This window comes from Gorilla gorilla, chromosome 2, assembly GCF_029281585.2.
Source record: "Gorilla gorilla gorilla isolate KB3781 chromosome 2, NHGRI_mGorGor1-v2.1_pri, whole genome shotgun sequence".
Classification (NCBI taxonomy): Eukaryota; Metazoa; Chordata; class Mammalia; order Primates; family Hominidae; genus Gorilla; species Gorilla gorilla.
In genome coordinates this window covers 23,752,518-23,779,459 of record NC_086017.1, presented here as the reverse complement: position 1 = coordinate 23,779,459, position 26,942 = coordinate 23,752,518, and the positions used below count along the sequence as shown (strand labels likewise).

The following is a 26,942-nucleotide window of genomic DNA, read 5'->3' as shown; positions in this document are numbered from 1 at the left end:
ATCAAAGTAATGTCAAGTATCTCCTTAGACCACAGTGGAATAAATCTAGAAATCAATTCCAAAAAAGAGCCCTCAAAACTATACAAATACATGTAAATTAAATAATCTGCTCCTGAATGATTTCTGGGTTAACACTGAAATCAAGATGAAAATTTTAAAATCTTTTGAATTGAATGATAATGACACGTTATCAAAACCTCTCAGAAACAGTAAAAGCAGTGCTAAGAGGAAAGTTTATAGTGCTAAATTCTTACATCAAAAAGTCCAAAAGAGCACAAATTGACAATCTAATGTCACGTCTTAAGGAACTAGAGAAACAAGAACACACTAACCCTAAAGCTAGCAATGGCAAAGAAATAAAGATTAGAGAATAATGAAATGAAATTCAAACAAAAACAAAATATCAATGAAACACAAGGCTGGTTTTGGTTGAATTTAGTTTGAACAAATTTAAACACAAAATACAAAATATCAATGAAACAAAAGGCTGGTTCTCTGAACAGATAGACAAAATTGATAGACCATTAACTAAATTAACCAAGAAAATACAAATAAGCTCAATTAGAAATGAAACTTGAGATACTCAACTGATATACCACAGAAATACAAAAGATCATTTGAGACTGCTATGAACACCTTTATGCACACAAACTAGAAAACCTAGAGGAAATTCCTGGAAACATAAAACCCTCCTAGATTAAATCAGGAAGAAACAGAAACTCTGAACAGACCAATAACAAAAAGTGAAACTGAAATAGTAATTTAAAAATTGCCAATAAATAAAGACCAGAACCTGATGGATTCAAAGCTGAATTCTACCAGACACTCAAAGAAGGATTGGTACCAATCCTACTGAAACTATTCCAAAAAATTGAGAAAGAAGGAATCCGCCCTAAACACTCTAAGAAGCCAGTATCACTTTGACAGCAAAACCAGGAAAGGACATGACAAAAACAGAAAACTACAGACCAATGTCCCTGATGAACATAGATGCAATAATCCTTAACAAAATACCAGCTAACTAAATCCAACAGCACATCAAAAAGATAATACATCATAGTCAAGTGAGTTTCATCCCAGGGATGCAGGGATGGTTCAACATATACATGTCAATAAATGTGATATCACATAAACATAATTAAAAACAAAAGCCATATGATCATCTCAAGAGATGCAGAAAAAGCATTCAACAAAATCCAGCATCCCTTTATGATAAAAAAAACTCTCAACAAACTAAGCATAGAAGAGACTTACCTCCAAATAATAAAAGCCATATACGACAGACCTATCATAGACAACATCATACTGAATGGGGAAAAGTCGAAAGCATCACTGAGAACAGGAACAAGACAAGAATGCCCACTTTCACCACTCCTATCCAACATAGTTCTGGAAGTCCTAGTCAGAACAATCAGACAAGAGAAAGAAATAAAGGGTATCCAAATTGGAAAAGAGAAAGTCAAAACATCTGTGTTTGCAGATGACATAACTGTATACCTAGAAAATCCTAAAGACTCCTCCAACAGACTCTTAGATTTGATGAAGGAATTCAGTAAAGTCTCGGGTTACAAAATCAATGTACACAAATTAGTAACACTGCTATACACCAACAATGACCAAGCTGAGAATCAAATCAAGAACTCAATCCCTTTTACAACAGCAGCAAAAAATTTATAATATTTAGGAATATACTTAACAAGGAAGTGAAAGATCTCTACAAACTACAAAACACTGCTGAAAGACATCATAGATGACACAAACAAATGGAAACACATCCCATGGTTCATGGATTGGAAGAATCAATATTGTGAAAATGATACCTCCCCAAAGCAATCTACAGATTCAATACAATTCTCAGCAAAATACCAACATTATTTTTCACAGAATTAGAAAAAACAATCCTAAAATTTAAGGAACCAAAAAAAATCCCAAATACCCAAAGCAATCCTAAGCAAAAAGAACAAATCTGGAAGCATCACATTACTGAACTTCAAATTATACTACAAGGCTGTAGTCACCAAAACAGCATGGTACTCGTATGAATGTAGGCACATAGGCTGGGTGCAGTGGCTCATGCCTGTAATTCCAGCACTTTGGGAGGCTGAGGTGGGTGGATCACCTGAGGTCAGGCATTCGAGACCAGCCTGACCAATATGGAGAAACCCTGTCTGCACTAAAAATACAAAGTTAGCCAGGCCCAGTGGCACATCACTGTAATCTCAGCTACTCTGGAGGCTGAGGCAGGAGAATCGCTTGAACCTGGGAGGTGGAGATTGCAGTGAGCCAAGATCGTGCCATTGCATTCCAGCCTGGTCAACAAAAGCGAAACTCCACTTCAAAAACAAAAAACAAAACAAAAGAAAGTAGGCACATAGACCAATGGAACAGAATAGAGAACCCAAAAATAAGGATTAAGAAACTCACTCAAAACCGCTCAACTACATGGAAACTGAACAACCTGCTCCTGAATGACTACTGGGTATATAACGAAATGAAGGTAGAAATAAAGATGTTCTTTGAAACCAATGAGAACAAAGACACAACACACCAGAATCTCTGGGACACATTTAAAGCAGTGTGTAGAGGGAAAATTATAGCACTAAATGCCCACAAGAGAAAGCAGAACAGATCTAAAATTGACACCCTAACATCACAATTAAAAGAACTAGAGAAGCAAGAGCAAACACATTCAAAAGCTAGCAGAAGGCAAGAAATAACTAAGATCAGAGCAGAACTGAAGGAGAGAGACACACAAAAAACCCTTCAAAAATATCAATGAATCCAGGAGCTGGTTTTTTGACAAGATCAACAAAATTGATAGACCGCTAGCAAGACTAATAAAGAAAAGAGAGAAGAATCAAATAGACGCAATAAAAAATGATAAAGGGGATATCACCACCGATCCCACAGAAACACAAACTACCATCAGAGAATACTATAAACACCTCTATGCAAATAAACTAGAAAATCCAGAAGAAATGGATAAATTCCTGGACACATACACACTCCCAAGACTAAACCAGGAAGAAGCTGAATCCCTGAATAGACCAATAACAGGCTCTGAAATTGAAGCAATAACTAACAGCCTACCAACCAAAAAAAGTCCAGGAGCAGACGGATTCACAGTCGAATTCTGTCAGAGGTACAAGGAGGAGCTGGTACCATTCCTTCTGAAACTATTCCAATCAATAGAAAAAGAGGGAATCCTCTCTAACTCATTTTATGAGGCCAGCATCATCCTGATACCAAAGCCTGGCAGAGACACAACCAAAAAAGAGAATTTTAGACCAATATCCCTGATGAACATCAATGCAAAAATCCTCAATAAAATACTGGCAAACCAAATCCAGCAGCACATCAAAAAGCCTATCCACCATGATCAAGTGGGCTTCATCCCTGGGATGCAAGGCTGGTTCAACATATGCAAATCAATAAACGTAATCCAGCATATAAACAGAACCAAAGACGAAAACCACATGATTATCCCAATAGATGCAGAAAAGGCCTTTGACAAAATTCAACAACTCTTCATGCTAAAAACTCTCAATAAATTAGGTATTGATGGGATGTATCTCAAAATAATAAGAGCTATTTATGACAAACCCACAGCCAGTATCATACTGAATGGGCAAAAACTGGAAGCATTCCCTTTGAAAACTGGCACAAGACAGGGATGCCCTCTCTCACCACTCCTATTCAACATAGTGTTGGAAGTTCCGGCCAGGGCAATCAGGCAGGAGAAGGAAATAAAGGGTATTCAGTTAGGAAAAGAGGAAGTCAAATTGTCCCTGTTTGCAGATCACATGACTGTATATGTGGAGAACCCCATTGCCTCAGCCCAAAATCTCCTTAAGCTGATAAGCAACTTCAGCAAAGTCTCAGGATACAAAATCAATGTACAAAAATCACAAGCATTCTTATACACCAATAACAGACAAACAGAGAGCCAAATCATGAGTGAACTCCCATTCACAATTACTATAAAGGGAATAAACTACCTAGGAATCCAACTTACAAGGGATATGAAGGACCTCTTCAAGGAGAAATACAAACCACTGCTCAATGAAATAAAAGAGGATACAAACAAATGGAAGAACATTCCATGCTCTTGGGTAGGAAGAATCAATATCGTGAAAATGGCCATACTGCCCAAGGTAATTTATAGATTCAGTGCCATCCCCATTAAGCTACCAATGACTTTCTTCACGTAATTGGAAAAAACTACTTTAAAGTTCATATGGAACCAAAAAAGAGCCCACATTGCCAAGTCAATCCTAAGCCAAAAGAACAAAGCTGGAGGCATCACGCTACCTGACTTCAAACTATACTACAAGGCTACAGTAACCAAAACAGCATGGTACTGGTACCAAAACAGAGATATAGACCAATGGAACAGAACAGAGCCCTCAAAAATAATGCTGCATATCTACAACCACCTGATCTTTGACAAACCTGACAAAAACAAGCAATGGGGAAAGGATTCCCTATTTAATAAATGGTGCTGGGAAAACTGACTATCCATATGTAGAAAGCTGAAACTGGATCCCTTCCTTACACCTTATACAAACATTAATTCAAGATGGATTAAAGACTTACATGTTAGACCTAAAACCATAAAAACCCTAGAGGAAAACCTAGGCAATACCATTCAGGACATAGGCATGGGCAAGGACTTCATGTCTAAAACACCAAAAGCAATGGCAACAAAAGCCAAAATTGACAAACGGGATATAATTAAACTAAAGAGCTTCTACACAGCAAAAGAAACTACCATCAGAGTGAACTGGCAACCTACAGAATGGGAGAAAATTTTTGCATTCTACTCATCTGACAAACGGCTAATATCCAGAATCTACAAAGAACTTAAACAAATTTATAATAAAAAAACAAACAACCCCATCAAAAAGTGGGCAAAGGATATGAACAGACACTTCTCAAAAGAAGACATTTATGCAGCCAACAGACACATGAAAAAATGCTCATCATCACTGGCCATCAGAGAAATGCAAATCAAAACCACAATGAGATACCATCTCACACCAGTTAGAATGGCGATCATTAAAAAGTCAGGAAACAACAGATGCTGGAGAGGATGTGGAGAAATAGGAACACTTTTACACTGTTGGTGGGACTGTAAACTGGTTCAACCATTGTGGAAGACAGTGTGGTGATTCCTCAAGGATCTAGAACTAGAAATACCATTTGACCCAGCCATCTCATTACTGGGTATGTACCCAGAGGATTATAAATCATGCTGCTCTAAAGACACATGCACACGTATGTTTATTGTGGCACTATTCACAATAGCAAAGACTTGGAACCAACCCAAATGTCTATCAATGATAGACTGGATTAAGAAAATGTGGCATATATACACAATGGAATACTATGCAGCCATAAAAAATGATGAGTTCATGTCCTTCATAGGGACATGGATGAAGCTGGAAACCATCATTCTCAGCAAACTATCGCAAGGACAAAAAACCAAACACCGCATGTTCTCACTCATAGGTGGGAATTGAACAATGAGAACGCTTGGACACAGGGTGGGGAACATCACACACCAGGGCCTGTCATGGGGCGGGGGGAGTGGGGAGGGATAGCATTAGGAGATATACCTAATGTAAATGACGAGTTAATGGGTGCAGCACACCAACATGGCACATGTATACATATGTAACAAACCTGCACATTGTGCACATGTACCCTAGAACTTAAATTTTAAAAAATACCCAAACATGTACAGCCAACTGATCTTTGACAAAGCATATAAAAACACAAATTGGGAAATGGACACCCTGTTTAATACATGGGGCTGGGAAAACTGGATAGCCACATATAGAAGAATGAAAATGGATCCCTATCTCTTACCTTATACAAAAATCAACTCCAGATGGATGAAAGATGTAAATATAAGACCTGAAACGATAAAAATTCTAGAAGACAGCATTGCAGAAACTCTTCTAGGCATCGACCTAGGCAAAGAAAGAATTCATGACTAAGACCCCAAAAGCAAATGCAACAAAAACAAAAAAGGGACCTAATTAAACTAAACATCTTCTGCTCAACAAAAGAAATAGAGTAAAAAGACAACCCACAGAATGTGAAAAAATATTTGCAAACTAGGCATCTGACAAAGAACTAGTATCCAGAATCTACAAGGAACTCAAACAAGAAAAAAATCTCATCAAAAAGCGGGCAAAGGACATGAATACACATTTCTAAAAAGAAGATATACAATAGCCAACAAACATATGAAAAAAATGCTCAACAGTACTAATCATCAGGGAAATGCAAATTAAAACCACAATGAGATACCACCTTACTCCTGTTAGAATGGCCATTAAAAAGTTATAAAACAACAGATGCTGGCATGGGTGTGGTAAAAAGGGAATGCTTATACACTGCTGGTGGGAATGTAAATTAGTACAATCTCTATGGAAAACAATATGAAGATTCCTTAAATAGCTAAAAGTAACTCTATCATTCAATCCTGCAATCCCACTACTGGGTATCTAACTTAAAGGAAAAAAGATCATTATATGAAAAAGACACTTGCACACATATATGTTTACAGCAGCACAATTCACAATTGCAAAGATGTGAGATGTGAAGCCAACCTAAGTGCCCATCAACTAATGAGTGAATAAAGAAAATGTGATAACTATACACCATGGAGTACTACTTAGCTATAAAAAGGAATGAAGTAATCTCTCTTTTGCAGCAACCTGGATGGAGGTGGAGGCAATTATGCAAAGTGATGTAACTCAGGATTGGAAAACCAAAAACCATGTGTTCTCACTTATAAGCTATGAGTACATAAAGGCACACAGAGTGATATAATGGACTTCAGAGACTCAGCAGGGCGGGCAGGAAGGGAGGGAGGGAGGATGGGGTGGGAGGGAGGGAAGGAGGGGAGGGAGGGAGGGAAGGAGGGGTGGGAGGGAGGGAAGGAGGGGTGGGAGGGAGGGAGGGAAGGAGGGGTGGGAGGGAGGGAGGGAAGGAGGGATGGGAGGGAGAGAGGGAAGGAGGAATGGGAGGGAGGGAGGGAAGGAGGAATGGGAGGGAGGGAGGGAAGGAGGAATGGGAGGGAGGGAGGGAAGGAGGAATGGGAGGGAGGGAGGGAAGGAGGGGTGGGAGGGAGGGAAGGAGGGGTGGGATGGAGGGAGGGAAGGAGGGGTGGGAGGGCAGGGAGAGAGGGACGGAGGGCAGGGTGGGAGGGAGAGAGGCATGGATGGCAGGGTGGGAGGGAGGGAGGGATGGAGGGCAGGGAGGGAGGGAGGGATGGAGGGCAGGGAGAGAGGGAGGAAGGGAGGGAGCGAAGGAGGAAGGGAGGGAGGGAGGGAAGGAGGAAGGGAGGGAGGGCAGGGAGGGAGGGAGGGAGCGAGGAAGGGAGGGAGGGAGCGAGGAAGGGGAGGGAGGGAGGGAGGAAGGCAGGGAGGGAGGGAGGGAGGAAGGCAGGGAGGGAGGGAGGAAGGCAGGGAGGGAGGGAGGGAGGAAGGGGAGGGAGGGAGGGAGGAAGGGGAGGGAGGGAGGAAGGGGAGGGAGGGAGGAAGGAAGGGGAGGGAGGGAGGGAGGGCAGGGAGAGAGGGAGGGAGGAAGGGCAGGGAGGGCAGGGAGAGAGGGAGTGAGGGATGGAGGGAGGAAGGGCAGGGAGTGAGGGAGGGAGGGAGGGCAGGGACTGAGGGAGGGAGGAAGGGCAAGGAAGGAGGGAGGAAGGGGCGGGAGGAAGGGGAGGGAGGGAGGAAGGGAAGGAAGGGGAGGAAGGGGAGGGAGGAAGGGGGGAGGGAGGAAGGGGGAGGGAGGGAAGGAGGAAGGGGAGGAAGGGGAGGGAGGGAGGAAGGGGGAGGGAGGGAGGAAGGGGGAGGGAGGGAAGGAGGAAGGGGAGGAAGGGGAGAAAGGGGAGGAAGGGGAGGGAGGGAGGAAGGGGGAGGGAGGGAAGGAGGAAGGGGAGGAAGGGGAGGAAGGGGAGGGAAGGAGGAAGGGGAGGGGGGAGGAAGGGGAAGGGGAGGGGGGAGGAAGGGGAAGGGAGGGAGGGAGGAAGGGGAAGGGAGGGAGGGAGGAAGGGGAAGGGAGGGAGGAAGGGGAAGGGAGGGAGGAAGGGGAAGGGAGGGAGGGAGGAAGGGGAGGGAGGGGGAGGAAGGGGAGGGAGGGGAAGGAGGGAGGGAGGGAGGAAGGAGCGGGAGGGAGGGAGGAAGGAGCGGGAGGGAGGGAGGAAGGGCAGGGAGGGAGGGAGGGAGGGAAGAAGGGCAGGGAGGGAGGGAGGAAGGGCAGGGAGGGAGGGAGGAAGGGCAGGGAGGGAGGGAGGAAGGGCAGGGAGGGAGGGAGGAAGGGCAGGGAGGGAGGGAGGAAGGGCAGGGAGGGAGGGAGGAAGGGCAGGGAGGGAGGGAGGAAGGGAGGGGGAGAGGCTGGGAATAAAAAATTACACATTAGGTACAATGTACACTAGCTGAGTGTCCAGTGCACTGAAATCTCAGAATTCACCACTATTTAATTCACCAATGTAACAAAAAAAGCCCCCAAAAATAAAAACCACTTGTACCTCAAAAGCTATTGAAATAAAAATTTTAAAAAAAAAGTACAAACCAAGGCAACAGGTCCTTCACATATAGCCAAGCAGCCTGTGCACTGCACACCCCAGGTGGCACCATACATAGACCAAAAGGTGAAGGACTTGCTGTTGTGATTGTACAATGCACAGCCTGCACAACCAGACCTGGTATCCACCCACATAATTCACTACAAATTCCTGATCCAGAAGTCAAGAAGTCTGGGTTTGCACACTGATTTCTCCAGTAACTTACCCAGAGACCTTATGCAAGCACCATTTCCTCTCTGTGCCAGTTTCCTCTTCTGTAACAGGACTTGTGTCTGAAGTTTCCTCCAGCTATAAAATTCTGTGATTCAACAGAAGCAGATTTCAATTTGTGAAGGGCTGTCATACAAAAGATGAAATAAGCTCCCTCACCTGGCTTGAGAGAGAAGAACCGTGAGTTGGGGAGGGGTATTAGAGGGGAACAGTATATGCCTCAGTCAGAAAGAAACTCTTCCTCATGATCAGAGTACCCAGCACCCGATAAGGCAGCTCTGGGAGTGATGGGTTCCCTGTGCTGGAGGATTTCAAGTACACTGGGTAAGCACCTGTTAGAGGTGGGCGGTCTCTTCCAGCACGGAGAGTTCATTGTTGCAAAGCTTGGTTCTGCTTTCCTCAGTGCTAGGAGGCACTCAGCTGGGGCCAGGTGTTGTCCACTCCTGCGGATAGTTATTAATGCAATAAACTTGTCGGCTCTGCCTCTCTACCCCTCTTGCAGCTCGCACGAGTCCACATTCTCCAAATTAAACTTGGTCCCTCGGGCCATGCAGGTGTTTACCTTTGCTCTGACAAACAAATCTTTTCATCCTAGAAAGAACTAATAAATTAATCGCCTCACCCAGACTCGGGGTAAGGAGAAGATGGAGCTAGGATGGGGAACCATGCAAAATACTCAAGAGAATTATCCATGCAAACACTTCTAGCAGCTCTACTCCAACAACAGCTAATGCTAATTGCAAATCATCCTTATCTAGGCAAGACTGCGGGTCCCCTAGGAATTCCTAGCAGCAACAGCTGTGTAGGACTGGTTTAAGTTTCTGCACATGAAGGAAGAGAATCAGAAGGGTTCTTTTAAAATCACAACCATTTGTTTTTTCATTAATTCAGATCAGGTGCCCCCAAACAGTGTAGATGGTTCAGGGCAAACTGTATCACCTTTAAGTTGTGTCCACAATTCCATGAGGAATGGTAAGATTTGGCAATTATCCACTTGGGATGATCAATGAGGGGCATTCAGTCAGTCTTGGGAAGGTGGGGTCAGAACACCCCCACTGTTGTTCAAAACACTTCAGTGTTTTGCTCTCACTTCCAACGTGAATCAATTTTTTTAAAAACCAGCTTGGATGTAGCTCTTAAAGACTTCCATTCAGAAATTTACCTCAGGGCACTGTCAGAGGCATTCAAACTGGAGTGACTCCGTTTCGAGTGAGGGTTAGGAAAATGAGGCTGATACTTGCTGCGCTGCATTCCCAAAAAGTTAGACATTCCTAGCCTCTAGATGTTTATAGTTAAGGGAACAAATTAATAATGTTTACTAAACAGACCCAGACTTGGGAGTTTCCAGATATTCTGATATCTGGAGAACAAAAGCATTCCTAATTTTGCTTTAAAAATAATATTAATTCTTCACGCCTGTAATCCCAGCACTTTGGGAGGCCGAGGCGGGCAGATCACAAGGTCAGGCGATCAAGACCATCCTGGCTAACACGGTGAAACCCCATCTCTACTAAAAATACAAAAAATTAGCCAGGTGCGGTGGTGGGCGCCTGTAGTCCCAGCTACTTGGGAGGCTGAGGCAGGAGAATGGCGTGAACCCAGGAGGCAGAGCTTGCAGTGAGCCGAGATGGCGCCACTGCACTCCAGCCTGGGTGACAGTGCAAGACTCTGTCTCAAAAAAGAAATAATAGTAATAATAATAATAATTCTTGCAAAATATAGTAGTTAAGAAAATTAATCCTTTATCACAAACCCTTGTAGCAGAGCACATCTTCTGAAAATCTTTCTTTAATCCTATATATATACAAGCATTGTACCTAGGGTGGACGCATTTCTCCTCTTATATTCAGGAACACTCTACTCTATCCATGAGGTAGCTGTACTTTCATTACTTTACTTTCTTAATAAACTTACTTTTACTTTACACTGCAGACTTGCCTTGAATTCTTTCTTGCTTGAGATCCAAGAACCCTCTCTTGGGGTCTGGATTGAGACCTCTTTCCTGTAACATATTTCTCTTGACCACAGAAGGGCACAAAAAGCATTAAACACTCTGTCTCTAAAATTGCTGATTGAGATTTGGTATTTAATAGCTATGAGCAATAAGATTAGATAGATGCTTTTTGTTTTGTTTTGTTTTGTTTGAGATGAAGCCTTGCTTTGTTGCCCAGGCTGGAGTGCAGTGGCACGGCTCACTGCAACCTCCAACTCCCAGGTTCAAGCAATTCTCCTACCTCAGCCTCCCAAGTAGCTGGGATTACAGGTACCCACCGCCACACCTGGCTAAGTTTTGTATTTTAGTAGAGATGGGGTTTTGCCATGTTGGCCAGGCTGGTCTCAAATCCCTGGCCTCAAGTGACCCACCCACCTTGGCCTCCCAAAGAGCTGGGATTACATGTGTGAGCGACCATGCCTGGCAAATGTGGTTATGTTTTGTTGCTGCTATGCCAATTAAGTGTGATCGAGAAGCACTAGGATAGAAATCAGGGGACTTTTCTCCTTGCTGTTTTGTTTCATTTTGCACACTAAAAAAACAAAACAAAACACTTCTTTCCCTTACTGGATTCGGGCAAACTGGCTTTGCTCCTCTGCTATTGCCCAGAATCTGCTTGCTCTGGTTATTCCCATCTAAATCCTCCTCATTTCCTTGCCTTATTCAACATTTTTTGTGTTGGAGTCCATGTTGTGGTTTATCTAAGATTCATGGCTCGGTTATAAATTTATTTGTTATTTGGATAATGTGCATCATGTTTGATGAGAAGAAAGGAAGAAAAAGAATTAGACATACTAGATGATCCTTTGATACAAACCTCGCCTGGTTCATTGGGCATTTTTGGGTAGACCAGAACCTCCTTCTGTCAGCTATGAAGGTTCAGATGCGTCAGTCATTTCTCCCTCTAGTCCACCTGAAAGCTCTATTGAGAACCCTTCATCCCCTCCTTCTTTCCCGTCTAGTCCCACTCTGTACCCACCACTCCCTGAAGAACTTAGCCCAGCAAGTACCACTCATAGTGGAGCCTCATATCAACCTCCAACGGGAAACCTTTGTCCACTTAAAGAGGTGGCAAATGGGGAAGAAGGCACTGTGAGAGTATATGTTCCCTTTTCTATATCTGATTTGGCTCTATGCAAAGAGAAGTTTGGTCTTTTCTCTGAAGATCCAGGACAATTCATAGATGAGTTTGAGAAATTAACTTCAGCCTATAGTTTAACTTGGCAGGATCTTCATGTTTTGTTGTTTCTGTGTTGTATAGTGGAAGAGAAACAATGTGTTTTGGGGACAGCTAGGGCTCATGCAGATAAGGCATTGGCTCACAACCCAAACCATAATATATATGGCAGGATGTAGAGCAGTTCCAGATCAAGATCCAGAGTGGAAGTATCAAAGGGCCAGTGAAGACTTGGGAAGGAAAGCTCATATGGTCACTTGTTTGTTGGAAGGGATGAAGAAATATATGAAAAAGCCTGTTAACTATGCAAAGGTTAAGGAAGTTTCTCAGGGTAAAGATGAGAATCCAGCTTTGTTTCAAAAGCATTTAGTTGAGGCAATTGGGAAATATACTAACACTGATTCTGCCCCAAGGGAAGGACAAACCCTTTTGGGAGTACATTTTATAACCCAGTCTGCCCCTGATATCTGTAGGAAACTATAAAAAGCAGCTACGGGTCCCCAAACTCCTATAGAACAGCTTCTGGATTTGGAATTTTTAGTTTTTAATAACAGGGACAAAGCAGAGGAAGCAGAAAGAACAAGATGGACCTCCCCCAAGGTGCAGCTCTTGGCTGCAGCCTTAGCTGCAGATTAGGGACTCCTGGGCTGGAGCTGATGGGGTTGCCCTCCTGGCCTTTGGCCTGAACAAGGGAAGCTGAAAGGTGGGAAGGCCAAAGCTGGATGTCTGAGTCACTGTGCCTTGTGCATAAATCAGTGTGCACCCTGTAAGAAAAGTGGTCATTGGAAGAGGGAGCCATTGGCACCTGAACCAATAATGGCCAATTAGCCAGACAAACCCAAGAGTGATGGGGGCCCAAGGCCTTTTGCCACAGTTTCCATCAGACAACTAGCCATATCTCTGGAGAAGCCTCAGTAACCCTTGATGTGGCAGGTAAGAATATTAACTTCCTTCTGGACTGCTTACTCTGTTTTCGCCCATTATAATGGGCCTCTGTCACCCAAAAACTGTATGGTCACAGGGTAGATGGACAAGCCCATAGACGCCATTTGACCTATCCTTTAAGCTGTTCTTCAGAGACTTTGGTTTTCTCACATGCCTTTCTTATCATGCCTGAGTGCCCCACCCCTTTGTTGGGAGGGGATTTGTTGACTCAGCTGCACACAGTGGTATCTTTTGGAAATCACAAGGCAGGTGAGGAACTACTCCTCCTCCTTTCCTGTGATAAGGGAGGAAAGTCAATAGGGGGCTTATCTACTTTACCTATTGAAGTAATCTCCCAAGTAGATCCTATAGTATGGGACACTAAGATTACAGGCAAAATGTTAAATGTTTCCCCAGTTTACATCCAACTTAAGCCCATACCCCTGGAAGAGTCAATACCCCTTAAAGCCAGAGGCACAAAGAGGGGTCCAACCATTAATAGCTAAGTTTTTGCAATTTGGGTTGCTACGGCCCTGTGAGTCTCCTTGTAATACGCCAGTCTTACCAGTTAAAAAGCCAAAGCCAAATAGAGACTATAAATTTGTTCAAGATCTTCAAATTGTCAATGAGGCTGTCATTCCCATACATAATATAGTGCCCAATCCCTACCTGCCATTAGCCGAGGTCCTTGGGGATGCCAATTGGTTTACGATCTTAGGTCTTAAGAAAGCCTTTTTTTTTTTTTTTTTTTTTTTTTGCATTCCAGTACACCCTGATTCACAATTCATTAAGTGGACTGATTCTGATAGTCATTTAGTTTTTCAATTAACTTGAACAGTTCTTCCTTAGGGGTTTAGGGACAGCCCTCATCCATTTGGAAATGCACTGGCTAGAGAATTAAAGATGTTACAATTAAATAAGGGCAGTATTATTCAATATGTAGATAATCTGCTGATTTCTAGCCCAACCAAAAGAAACTCAAATGAAAATATCACCATGTTGCTAAATTTTCTGGGAGCTAATGGGTATAAGGTTTAGATGCATAAAGCCCAGATTTCAACTCAAGAGGTTAAACGCTTAGGATATGTCCTAACCCCTGGCACCTGGGCAATAGCGCCAGAACTAAGGGAAGCTACCTTGGACATTCCAGAACCCCAAACTAAAACGCAGCTCTGGGCTTTCCTAGGGATGACAGAATTCTGCCGTTTATGGGTGCCTGGATTTGGGCATATAGCCAAGCCTTTATATGAGGCTCTAAAAGGAGCAGATGTAAATCCTTTTGAACAGGATAATAACTGTAAACAGGCTTTTAATGCTCTTAAGGAGAAACTGGGATCAGCTCCAGCCCAGGAATCCCTAATCTTATTAAGCCATTTTTCCTTTATGTGGGTGAAAAACAAGGAACCACCCTAGGTGTCCTTGTACAGAAGTTAGGAGATATTCCCTGACCAGTGGCATATTTTTCCAAGCAATTAAACCATCTCCCTTTGGGATGGCCTGGATGCCTCAGGGAAGTGGTAGCAACTGCTCTTTTAGTAGATAAAGCCAATAAACTGGTTTTAGGACAACATCTGGATGTTTTAGCCCCACACTAAGTACAAGGAGTGTAAAAGCTAAAGGACAGCAGTGGATGACAGGGGGACATTTATTAAAATATCAGGCTTTGTTGCTAGGTGCTCCTAACAAAGTATGTCAAACTTTGAATCCACCTACCTATTTGAATCCACCTACCCTAGATCATTCTTGTATACAAGTTATGGAGCGAGTATACTCCAGCCATCTGGATTTAAATGATGAGCCTCTAGATAATTCTGAGGCAGAATGGTTTACAGATAGAAGTAGCTTTGTGCACCAGGGAAACAGTAAAGCTGGGTATGCTGTTGTCAGTTAACATGAGGTAACTGAATCCCGGGCCTTACCAGCTTCTACCTCAGCTCAAAATGCAGAATTAATAGCTCTTATTAGAGCCCTGCAATTGGGAAAGGACTTAAGAATTAACACACTGATTCTAAGTATGCCTTTCTGTTACTTCATGTTCATGCTGCTATCTGGAAGGAACGGGGACTCCTAACTGCTAACGGTTCCCCTATAAAATATCATTTAAAAATTCTGAATCTATTGAATGCTGTTTTGCTGCCCAAGAAAGTAGCTGTAATCCATTGCAGAGGACATCAAAAAGGAGACTCCAGTGCGGCTAAGGGAAACTCCTTTGCAGATGCAGCTGCTAAGGCAGCAGTGTTAAAGGAGCCAACTGAATTTGTCAGCATGTTAGTGCCCTCAGCCACGGTAATGACAGAACTCATACACCAAAGAGGAATGACAATGGGCTAAAGGTCAGGGTTTAATTTAAGATCCTTTTGGTTGGCCTATCAATAACAACAAACTGTTAATACCAGGTGCTAATCAGTGGAAAACAGTTAAGCATTTGCATGACTTTACTCATTTGGGAAGAGATGCCCTGTTTCAATTCACGTCTCAGCTTTTTATAGGAAAAAGCTTACTTAAAATAGTAAAGCAGGTAACTCAGGCCTGTGAACTCTGTGCCCAGAATAACCCAAATAACTAATCTTTATCTCCTCCTCTAGTAAGGCCTGTTCAGCATAGGGCAACATACGCTGGTAAAGACTGGCAAATAAATTATACTCAAATGCCCCCATGTAAAGGGTTTAAATATTTATTAGTATTTGTTGACACTTTTACCAGCGGGATTGAGGCTTTTCCTATGCAGTCTGAAAAGTCAATTGAGGTTTCTAAACTCCTACTAAAGGAAATAATTCCTAGACTTGGGCTGCCTAAGAGCTTACAGAGTGATAATGGTCCATCTTTCACAGCAACAATTACCCAAAACATATTTTCAGCCTTAGAAATTCAATACTGCCTTCACTTGGAGTGGAGGCCACAGTCTTCAGGGAAAGTAGAAAGAGCTAATCAAACTCTAAAAAGAACTCTTGAGGACTAAATAGCAGCTCTGGACAGAGCAGCATGCAGGCTTGCATTGTGAATTTTAGCTCCAGATCCACTGCAAGAACAAACCAGCCAATCCTGAGAGGACCCGCAGTCCCTCTGAAGGAAGCAGTGCCCCTGCAGGACCTGGGAGACCCCCCAAATACTGTGAGTGCCCCAACTACAGAAGTGGGAAAGGGAGACTCTCCTCTCCCAAACACACGCCCCCACTGGAGAAGCTGAAGTTCTGTTTGTGGGAGAACTTTCCGACTTTACCTGCAGCTGAGTCAAGTTAGAGAGCCGAGCAAAATACAGAGGTAGAGGAAGCAGCAGAAAGGTCCTGGGAGCTCACTGGGTCCCCAAACAGCCCATTCCTGCCTGACACCACAGGGATCCCGCAGAAGGGTGGCCAGAGGGGCAGGCAGTAAAACTCCGCAGGGAGAAGGAATTCTCTAGCTGAGCTTTGTAACAATTTGAACGGGGCAAGAAGCCTCCTGGCAAGAACTCGGGGGAGGGTGCGAACCTGGCAGACTTCACAGGCACGGGGAAGAACTAAATCCCCTTTCTCTCTCAGCTGGGAGGTGGAAAGCCTCTGGTAAGTTTTCAAGCCTGTTTGGCCCTCTGCTTGGAAACAGACTCCGGGCTGTTGGGGGACACATGGTGGGAGTGAGACTGGCCCTTCTGTTTGCTTGGGAGCTGTGTGAGGCCTGTCACTGCTGGCTTTCCCCCACTTCCCTGACAACCTGCATGACTCAGCAGAGGCAGCCATAATCGTCCTAGGTACACAACTCCAGTGACCTGGGAATCTCACTTCCATCCCCCACAGCAGCCACAGCACGACCTGCCCAAGAACAGTGTGAACTCAGACACTCCTACCCCCACCCACACCTGATGGTCCTTCCCTATCCACCGTAGTAGCAGAAAACAAAGGTCATTTAAGGAAAGCAGCACCTCCTGGTAGGAGGCCAACCAGCACAAAAATAGAGCATTAAACCACCAAAGCTAAGGACCCTCATGGAGTCCACTGTATCCTCTGCAACCTCCACCAGAACAGGCACTAGTATCCATGGCTGAGAGCCCCATAGATGGTTCACATCACAGGACTCTTTGTAGACCACCCCCAGTACCAGCCCAGAGCTGGGTAGACTTGCTGGGTGGCTTAGACCCAGAAGAGAGATAACAATCACTGCAGTTCAGCTCACAGGAAGCCACATCCACAGAAAAAGGGGGAGACTACTACATCAAGGGAATACTGCATGGGACAAAAAAGTCTGAACAACAGTCTTCAGCCCTAGACCTTCCCTCTGACAGAGCCTACTCAAATGAGAAGGAACCAGAAAACCAACCCTGGTAATATGACAAAATAAGGCTCAACACCCCCCAGAAATCACACTAGTTCACCAGCAATGGACCCAAACCGAGAGGAAATCCCTGATTTACCTGAAAAAGAATTCAGGAGGTTAGTTATTAAGCTAATCAGGGAGACACCAGAGAAAAGCAAAGCCCAATGTGAGGAAATCCTAAAAATGATACAAGAAGTGAAGGGAAAAATATTCAAGGAAATAGATAGCTTAAAGAAAAAACAATAAAAAAGTAAGGAAATTTTGGACACACTTTTAGAATGTGAAATGCTCTGGAAAGTCTCAGCAATAGAACTGAACAAGTAGAAGAAAGAAATTCAGAGCTGGAAGACAAGGTCTTCGAATTAACCCAATCCAACAAAGACAAAGAAAAAAGAATAAGAAAATATGAACAAAGCCTCCAAGAAGTCTGGGATTATGTTAAATGACCAAACCTAAGAATAATTGGTGTTCCAGAGGAAGAAGACAATTCTAAAAGCTTGGAAAACATATTTGGGGGAATAATCGAGGAAAACTTCCCTGGCCCTGCTAGAGACCTAGACTTGCAAATATAAGAAGCACAAAAAAAACCCAGGAAATTCATAGCAAAAAGATCTTCACCTAGGCACATTGCCATCAGGTTACCCAAAGTTAAGACGAAGGAGAGAACCTTAAGAGATGTGAGACAGAAGCACCAGGTAGCCCATAAAGGAAAACCTATCAGGTTAACAGCAGATTTCTCAGCAGAAAGCCTACAAGCTAAAAGGGATTGGGGCCCTATCTTCAGTCTCATCAAACGAAACAATTACCAGCCAAGAATTTTGTATCCAGCAAAACTAAGCATCATATATGAAGGAAAAATACAGTCACTTTCCGACAAACAAATGCTAAGAGAATTTGCCATTACCAAACCTCCACTACAAGAACTGCTAAAAGGAACTCTAAATCTTGAAACAAATCCTGAAAACACATCAAAAGAGAACCTTTTTAAAGCATAAATCACACAGGACCTATAAAACAAAAATACAAGTTAAAAAACAAAAACAAAACAAAACAACAACAAAAACAAATTACACAGGCAACAAAGAGCAAGATGAATGCAATGGTACCTCACATTTCAATATTTCATTCAATACATTTGAATGTAAATATCAAAATGCTCCACTTAAAAGATACAGAACCACAGAATGGATAAGAACTCACCGACCAACTATCTACTGCCTTCAGGAGACTCACCCAACACACAAGGACTCACATAAACTTAAAGTACAAGCGTGGAAAAAGGCATTTAATGCAAATGGATACCAAAAGCGAGCAGGGGTAGCTATTCTTACATCAGACAAAACAAACTGTAAAGCAACAGTGGTTAAAAGAGACAAAGAGGGGCATTATATAATGGTAAAAGGCCTTGTCCAACAGGAAAATATCATAATCATAAACATATATGCACCTAACACTGGAGCTCTCAAATTTATAAAACAATTACTAATAGACCTAAGAAATGAGATAGACAGCAACACAATAATAGTAGGGGACTTTAAAATACTCCACTGACAGCACTAGACAGGTCATCAAGAGAGAAAGGCAACAAAGAAACAATGGATTTAAACTATACCTTAGAACAAATGGATTTAACAAATATACAGAACATTTCATCCAACAACAGCATAATACACATTCTATTCAACAGCACACGAAACTTTCTCCAAGATAGACCATGTGATAGGCCATAAAATGAGCCTTAATAAATTTAAGAAAATTGAAATTGTATCAAGCACTCTCTCAGACTACAGTGGAAAAAACCTGGAAATCAACTCCAAAAGGAACCTTCAAAACCATGCAAATATATGGAAATTAAATAACCTGCTCCTGAATGAGCATTGCGCCAAAAACAAAATCAAGATGGAAATTTAAAAATTCTTCAAACTGAATGACAATAATGACACAACCTATCAAAACCTCTGGGATACAGCTAAGGTGGTGCTAAGAGGAAAGTTCATAGCCCTAAATGCCTACATCAAAAAGTCTAAAAGAGCACAGACAATCTAAAGTCACACCTCAAGTAAATAGAGAAACTAGAACAAACCAAACCCAAACCCAACAGAAGAAAGGAAATAACCAAGATCAGAGCAGAACTAAATAAAATTGGAACAAAAAAAATACAAAAGATAAATGAAACAGAAAGCTGGTTCTTTGAAAAGATAAATAAAATTGATAGACCATTAGTAAGATTAACTAAGGAAAAAAGAGATAAAATCCAAATAACCTAAGAAATGAAACGGGAGATATTACAGCTGACACCACTGAAATACAAAAGATCATTCAAGGCTACTATGAACACTTTTATGCACATAAACTAGAAAACCTAGAAGAGATGGATAACTTCCTGGAAAAATACAACCCTCCTAGCTTAAATCAGGAAGAATTAGATACCCTGAACAGACCAACAACAAGCAGTGAGATTGAAATGGTAATTTAAAAATTACCAACAAAAAAGGTCCAGGACCAGAAGGATTCACAGCAGAATTCTACCAGACATTCAAAGAAGAATTGGTACCAATCTTTCTGACACTATTCCACAACATAGAGAAAGAAGGAACCCTCCCTAATTCATTCTATGAAGCCAGCATCACCCTAATACCAAAACCAGGAAAGGACACAACCAAGAAAGGAAACTACAGACTGATATCCTTGATGAACATGGATGCTAAAATACTAGCTAACTAAATCCAACAACATATCAAAAAGATAATTTACCATGATCAAGTGGGTTTCATACCAGGGATGCAGTGATGGTTTAACATATGCAAGTCAGTAAATGTAATACAGCACATGAACAGAATTAAAAACAAAAATCACATGATGATCTCAATTGATGCAGAAAAAGCATTCAACAAAATCCAGCATCCTTTATGATTAAAACTCTCAGCAAAATCAGCATACAAGGGACATACCTTAATATAATAAAAGCCACCTATGACAAACCCACAGCCAACATAATACTGAACACAGAAAAGTTGAAAGCATTCCCTTTGAGAATGGGAAAAGACAAGGATGCCCACTCTCACCACTCTTCTTTACAGTACTGGAAGTCCTAGCCAGACCAATCAGACCAGAGAAAGAAATAAAGGGCATTCAAATAGGCAAAAAGGAAGTCAAACTGTCACTGTTTGTGGATGATATGATTGTTTACCTTAAAAACCCTAAGGATTCCTCCAGAAAGCTCCTAGAACTGATAAAAGAATCCAGCAAAGTTTCCAGATACAAGATTAATGTACACAAATCAGTAGCTCTTCTATACACCAACAGCAACCAAGTGGAGAATCAAGAACTCAATCCCTTTTACAGTAGCTGCAAAAATAAATAAATACATAAAATACTTCAGAATATACCTAACAAAGGAGTCGAAAGACCTCTATAAGGAAAACTGAAAAACACTGCTGAAAGAAATCATAGACGACACAAACAAATGGAAACATATTCCATGCTGGTGGATGGGTAGAATCAATATTGAGAAAATGACCGTACTGCCAAAAGCAATCCACAAATTCAACGCAATCCTCATCAAAATACCACCATCATTCTTCACAGGGTTAGAAAAAAACAATTCTAAAATTCATAAGGAACCAAAAAAGAGCCTGCATAGCCAAAGCAAGACTAAGTAAAAAGAACAAATCTGGGGGCATCACATTACCTGATTTCAAGCTATACTACAAAGCCATAGTCACCAAAACAGCATGGTACTGTTATAAAAATAGGCACATAGGTCAATGGAACAGAATAGAGAACCCAGAAATAAACCCAAATACTTACAGCCAACTGATCTTCAACAAAGCAAACAAAATCATAAAGTGGGGAAAGGGCATCCTTTTCCACAAATGGTGCTGGGATAATTGGCTAGCCATGTGTAGGAGACCAAAACTGGATCCTCATCTCTCACCTTATACAAAAAATCAACTCAAGATAAATTAAGGACTTAAACCTAAGATCTGAAACTATAAAAATTCTAGAAGATAACACTGGAAAAAGCTTTCTGGACATTGGCTTAGGTAAGGATTTCATGACCAAGAACCCAAAAGCAAATGCAATAAAAACAAAGATAAACAGCTGTGACCTAATTAAACTAAACAGCTTTTGCATAGCAAAAGGAACAGTCAGCAGAGTAAACAGACAACCCACGGTGTGGGAGAAAATCTTCACAATCTATACATCCAACAAAGAACTAACATCTGGAATCTACAAGGAACTCAAACAAATCAGTAAGAAAAACCAAACAATCCCATCAAAAAGTGGGCTAACGATATGAATAGACAATTCTCAAAAGAAGATATACAAATGGCCAACAAATATATGAAGAAATGTTCAACATCACTAATGATCAGGGAAATGCAAATCAAAACCACAATGTGATACCACCTTACTCCTGCAAGAATGGCCATAACAACCCCCCCACAACCCACCACACAAAAAAAATTAGAAGTTGGTGTGGATGCAGTGAAAAGGGAACACTTCTACACTGCTGGTGGGAATGTAAATTAGTACAGCTGCTATGGAAAACAGTGTGGAGATTCCTTAAGTAGAACTACCATTTGATCCAACAATCCCACTACTAGGTATCTACCCAGAGTAAAAGAAGTCATTATTCAAAAAAGATACTTGCAGACACATGTTTATAGCAGCACAATTTACCATCGCAAAATTGTGGAACCAACCCAAATGCCCATCAATCAATGAGTAGATAAAGAAACTGTGATATATATATATATTTGGCATATATATGTGTGTGTGTGTGTGTATCTAGGTAGGTAGATATATATATATACACACACACACCAAATATATACCAAATAATACCATATTACCAAACTGCGATATATATCACAGTTTATTATATATAATATATATACCAAATAACACCATATTACCAAACTGATATATACATATCACAGTTTATTATATATATCAGTTTATATATAGTATATATCAAATAATACCATATTACCAAACTGTGATATATATATCACAGTTTATTATATATATATCACAGTTTATTTTTTATATACATATGATGGAATACTATGCAGCCATAAAAAGAAATGAATTGACAGCATTTGCAGTGACCTGGATGAGACTAGAGACTATTATGCTAAGTGAAGTAACTCAGGAATGGAAAACCAAACATCATATGTTCTCACTGATTTGTGGGAGCTAAGCTATGAGGATGCAAAGGCATAAGAATGATACAATGGACTTTGGAGACTTGAGGGGAAGAGTGGGAGGGGGCGGGGGATAAAAGATTACAAATATGGTGCAGTGTATACTGCTCGGGTGATGGGTGCACCAAAATCTCACAAATCACCACCAAAGAACTTACGTAATCAAATACCACCTGTGCCCCAATAACTTATGGAAAGGTAAAAATATAAAGAACTCTTGCTAAACTATGACAAGAAACATCAGAAACCTGGCTGTATTTATTACCTGTAGCCTTGTTACGAGTTCAAGTGACCCCAAAGGGAAATCTGCAGCTCAGCTCTTTTAAAATAATGTATGAAAGGCCTTTCTTAACTACAGACCTCCTAATAAACATAAATACTTTCAAGCTACAAAATTATGTAATCAACTTAGGATAAGTGCAAAAAGCACTCCTTAAATATGGAAATCAAAGACTCCCTTCCTTCACTAAGAAAGAGAATTTTGTTACAACCAGCCAGGAGATTGGGTCCTATTGAAAATATGAAAGAAAAGATCCCCAGCAGATCAACTTTCCCCAAAATGTAAGGGACCTTATCAAGTTATCCTAAGTACCCCAACTGCAGTTAAACTTCTGAAAATAAACAGCGGGGTCCACCTATCTCAAATTAAACCCGTCTCTTATAAAAAGTCCCACAGGCCGACGGAACATGAAAGACTAATCACGTTTATTCCTGTAAGCCAATCAGTGACCTCCAACTCCTGTTCAAAAAAAATACAAGAGATGGGTAACATAAAGATATGGATTGGCATTCTACTTTTGGGTATAAGTTGGAATCATGCAGAGAGTATTTTATTTACTGCGTGGGCACAGACTTTGGCCTCTCTACAAAATCAAACCGTCGGGTATGTGGAAAATTGCTCCTTTCCTCCACTTCCGGGTGGCCCTGGCATATTCAACTGGCCAACCTAAGTTTATGGGGATTTTATTATGATTGGAAAACTAAACATTATAAACATAGCCCCTCTTTTCCCATGTATCATAGCCACACGGGACTTAGCCCCTTCCACTCCTATGAAGAAACAAAACAGCACCTTTTTAATCTAATTAAAAAACAGCTAAACTCCACCCCAACTTTAGGTTATGCTATACATAATGAACTTGGGCAAATGACAGTGTTTGAGTGCAGGTATCAGGCAAAGCACCTCTATGTTTTAAAAGGCACAACAGTCACCACCAAACTGGAACCATAATGTGGGATGGCTGTCACCTCAACAATGTAATCAGACCCTTCTTTTAACAGACCAAACGTGGATGGGATGGCAAGATAACTTACCAAATGTAAGTGCCTACCCTTCTCCTTGGGTTGGTTATGGGCTTGCAGAACTCATGGCTGGCCATACTTACCTTGTAACTGGAATAAAAGGTGTACGTACATGTGGTCATCCTTACCTCCGGAGATCTAACCTCACCAAATTGGACTCTCTCCCATCTAACTGGGAAATTGTGAAAGCTCACCATAGGCAACAAAATGGTTCTATTCAATGGCTGTATTTTCCCCACAGGTAGCTACAATCAGTATCGAGTTACAAGTTGAAGCCTTGTTACTGAAGCACACGGCTGCAGTTTTCAATAATACACCCCAGGCCCTTACCCTCCTGAGGAAACTTCTCCGATTAGGCAGGTAGTCTTACAAAACCATATGGCTTTGGACATTTTAACAGCAGCCCAAGGAGGGAACTTGTGCTTTAATCAAAACCGAATGTTGTGTGTATGTTCCAGACTATTCGCATAATATTACCCAGACTACAAAAGCTTTAGACGGCCGGATGCGGTGGCTCACGCCTATAATCCCAGCACTTTGGGAGGCCGAGGCGGGTGGATCACGAGGTCAGGAGATTGAGACCATCCTGGCTAACACGGTGAAACCCCGTCTCTACTAAAAATACAAAAAATTAGCCGGGTGTGGTGGCGGGCGCCTGTAGTCCCAGCTACTTGGAAGGCTGAGGCAGGAGAAGGCGTGAACCTGGGAGGCGGAGCTTGTAGTGAGCAGAGATCGTGCCACTGAACTCCAGCCTCGGTGACAGAGGGAGACTCCATCTCAAGAAAAAAAAAAAAAAGCTTTAGACACTCATATCTCTGCCATGAATGCGCTATCAGTCAAGCCTTTATCAGCTTGGTTCCAACAACTGCCCAGTTCTTGGGCCAGGACCCAGGCTGAATAGGGGCGATGATATTCCTGCCCCTGTTTAGTTTACTTGGAATAATTTTACCTATTTTGCTTTGCTGTTGTGGAATATATTGCAGTTGTACTCTTTGTGTAGAAATGCAAGACAAGCTCACTCAATGCTTTCTTAAACACTTATTAATCTTCCAGGCATCACCTTTTGTCAGAACTCGGGAGTTATAAACAACCTTAACCATACCAACGCTCTTTAACTGAGCTTCTCCCTACCCTGAATGCAAGAGACCCTAATTTAGGCAGGAATATCATCGCCCCTATTCAGCCTGAAAAAGTTACAGAAGACAGATCTTCATCCCTCTGCAACCCCCACGATTAAGGGTCCTTTTGTAAAGGGAGAGGGGAGATATGTCAGAGGCATTCAAACCAGAGCAACTCCATTTCCAGTGAGGCCTAGGAAAATGAGGCTGAGACTTGCTGGACTGCGTTCCCAAAAGGTTAGACATTCCTAGCCTCCAGATGTTTACAGCTAAGGGAACAAATTAATAACGTTTACTAAACAGACCAGACTTGGGAGTGTCCAGATATTCTGATATCTGGAGAACAAAGGCATTCCTAATTTTGCTTTAAAAATAATATTAATTCTTGCAAAATATACTAGTTAAGAGAATTAATCCTTTATCACAAACCCTTGTAGCAGAGCACATCTCCCGAGAATATTTTTAATCATATATATAGGATAAAATTTTTTATGTATATATATTTTATATGTATATATAAAATATATACAATGCTTGTGTATATATATAAAATATATATATACACAATGCTTGTGTATATATACGCACACACACACACACACACACACACAAGCATTGTACCTACGGTGGACGCATTCCTCCGCTTTCAGGAACACCCTACTCTTTCTATGGAGTAGCTGTGCTTTCACTACTTTAGTTTCTTAATAAAGTTGCTTTTACTTGGCACTGTAGAGACTCACCGTAAATTCTTTCTTGCTTAAGATCCAAGAACCGTCTCTTGGGGTCTGGATTGGGACCCCTTTCCTGTAACAGCACCATTAGCTCTTTTTTTTTTTTTTGAAACTGAGTCTTGCTCTGTCACCCAGGCTGGAGGGCAGTGGCGCAGTCTTGGCTCACTGCAAACTCCACCTCCAGAGTTCAAGCGATTCTCGTGCCTCAGCCTCCTGAGTAGCTGGGATTACAGGTGCCTGCCACCACACCTGGCTAATTTTTACATGTTTAGTAGAGACAGGGTTTCACCATGTTGGCCAGGCTAGTCTCGAACTCCTGAACTCAAGTGATCCACCTGCCTCGGCCTCCCAAAGTGATGGGATTTCAGGTGTGAGCCACACCATTAGCTCCTTAAACAATTCAAATAAATTTTCTTTTCTAGTTCCTTATTGAATACAGTGTATATTTACTCAATAAAAAGTATCAATCTCAATTTAGGCTATTTTCCTGATGGTGAAAGATATTTAGTTTGGGGCCAGGCATGGTGGCTTATGCCTGTAATCTCAGCACTTTGGGAGGCCGAGGCAGGTAGATCATGAGGTCAGGAGTTCAAGACCAGCCTGGCCAACGTGGTGAAACCCTGTCTCTACTAAAAAAATACAAAAATTAGCCGGGTGCGATGGCAGACACCTGTAATCCCCACTACTTGGGAGGCTGAGGCAGGAGAATCACTTGAACCCGGGTGGCAGAGGTTGCAGGGAGCCAAGATCACTCCACTGCACTCCACCCTGGGCAACAGAGTGAGACTCCGTCTCAAAAAAAAAAAAAAAAAAAGATATTTAGTTTGGCAAGATTCCAAAACTTTCTCTCTTGGTGACACTCTCAGAGGGGAGTCACAAAGCCATCTACCTAGGAGATATAACTGTCCCCCAAATAATGTAAATAAAAATGCTGTCTTTAGGAGGCCGAGGTGGGTGGATCACCTGAGGTCAGGAATTCGAGACCAGCCTGGCCAACATGGTGAAACCCCGTCTCTACTAAAAATATAAAAATTAGCTGGGCATGATGGTGGGTGCCTGTAATCCAAGTTACTCGGGAGGCTGAGGCAGAAGAATTGCTTGAACCCAGGAGACGGAGTTTGCAGTGAGCTGACGTGGTGCTGCTGCACTCCAGCCTGGGCGACAGAGTGAGACTCTGTCTCAAAAAAAAAAAAAATGCTCTTACGTGTACCATATTTTGCATTTTATACACTGCTTTCACATAGAATATCTACTCTGATATTCTTAAATATCTGCTGTGAGGTAGCATGAGTCCTATTTCATGGATGAAGTAACTAGGGCTCAGAAATGTAAAGCCACTCACCCCAAGTCAGTGCAGCTAGTGGGAAACAGAGCCCGAGGCTGGAAAGC

At 42.0% G+C, this 26,942-nt stretch overlaps 1 protein-coding gene across 2 annotated transcripts in view; it reads right to left on the bottom strand.

The window, feature by feature from the left end:
- The window catches only part of LOC101154278 (uncharacterized protein DDB_G0271670-like), a 126,152-nt gene that overhangs the window by 98,980 nt on the left and 230 nt on the right, over positions 1-26,942 (bottom strand). The window lies entirely within an intron of this gene.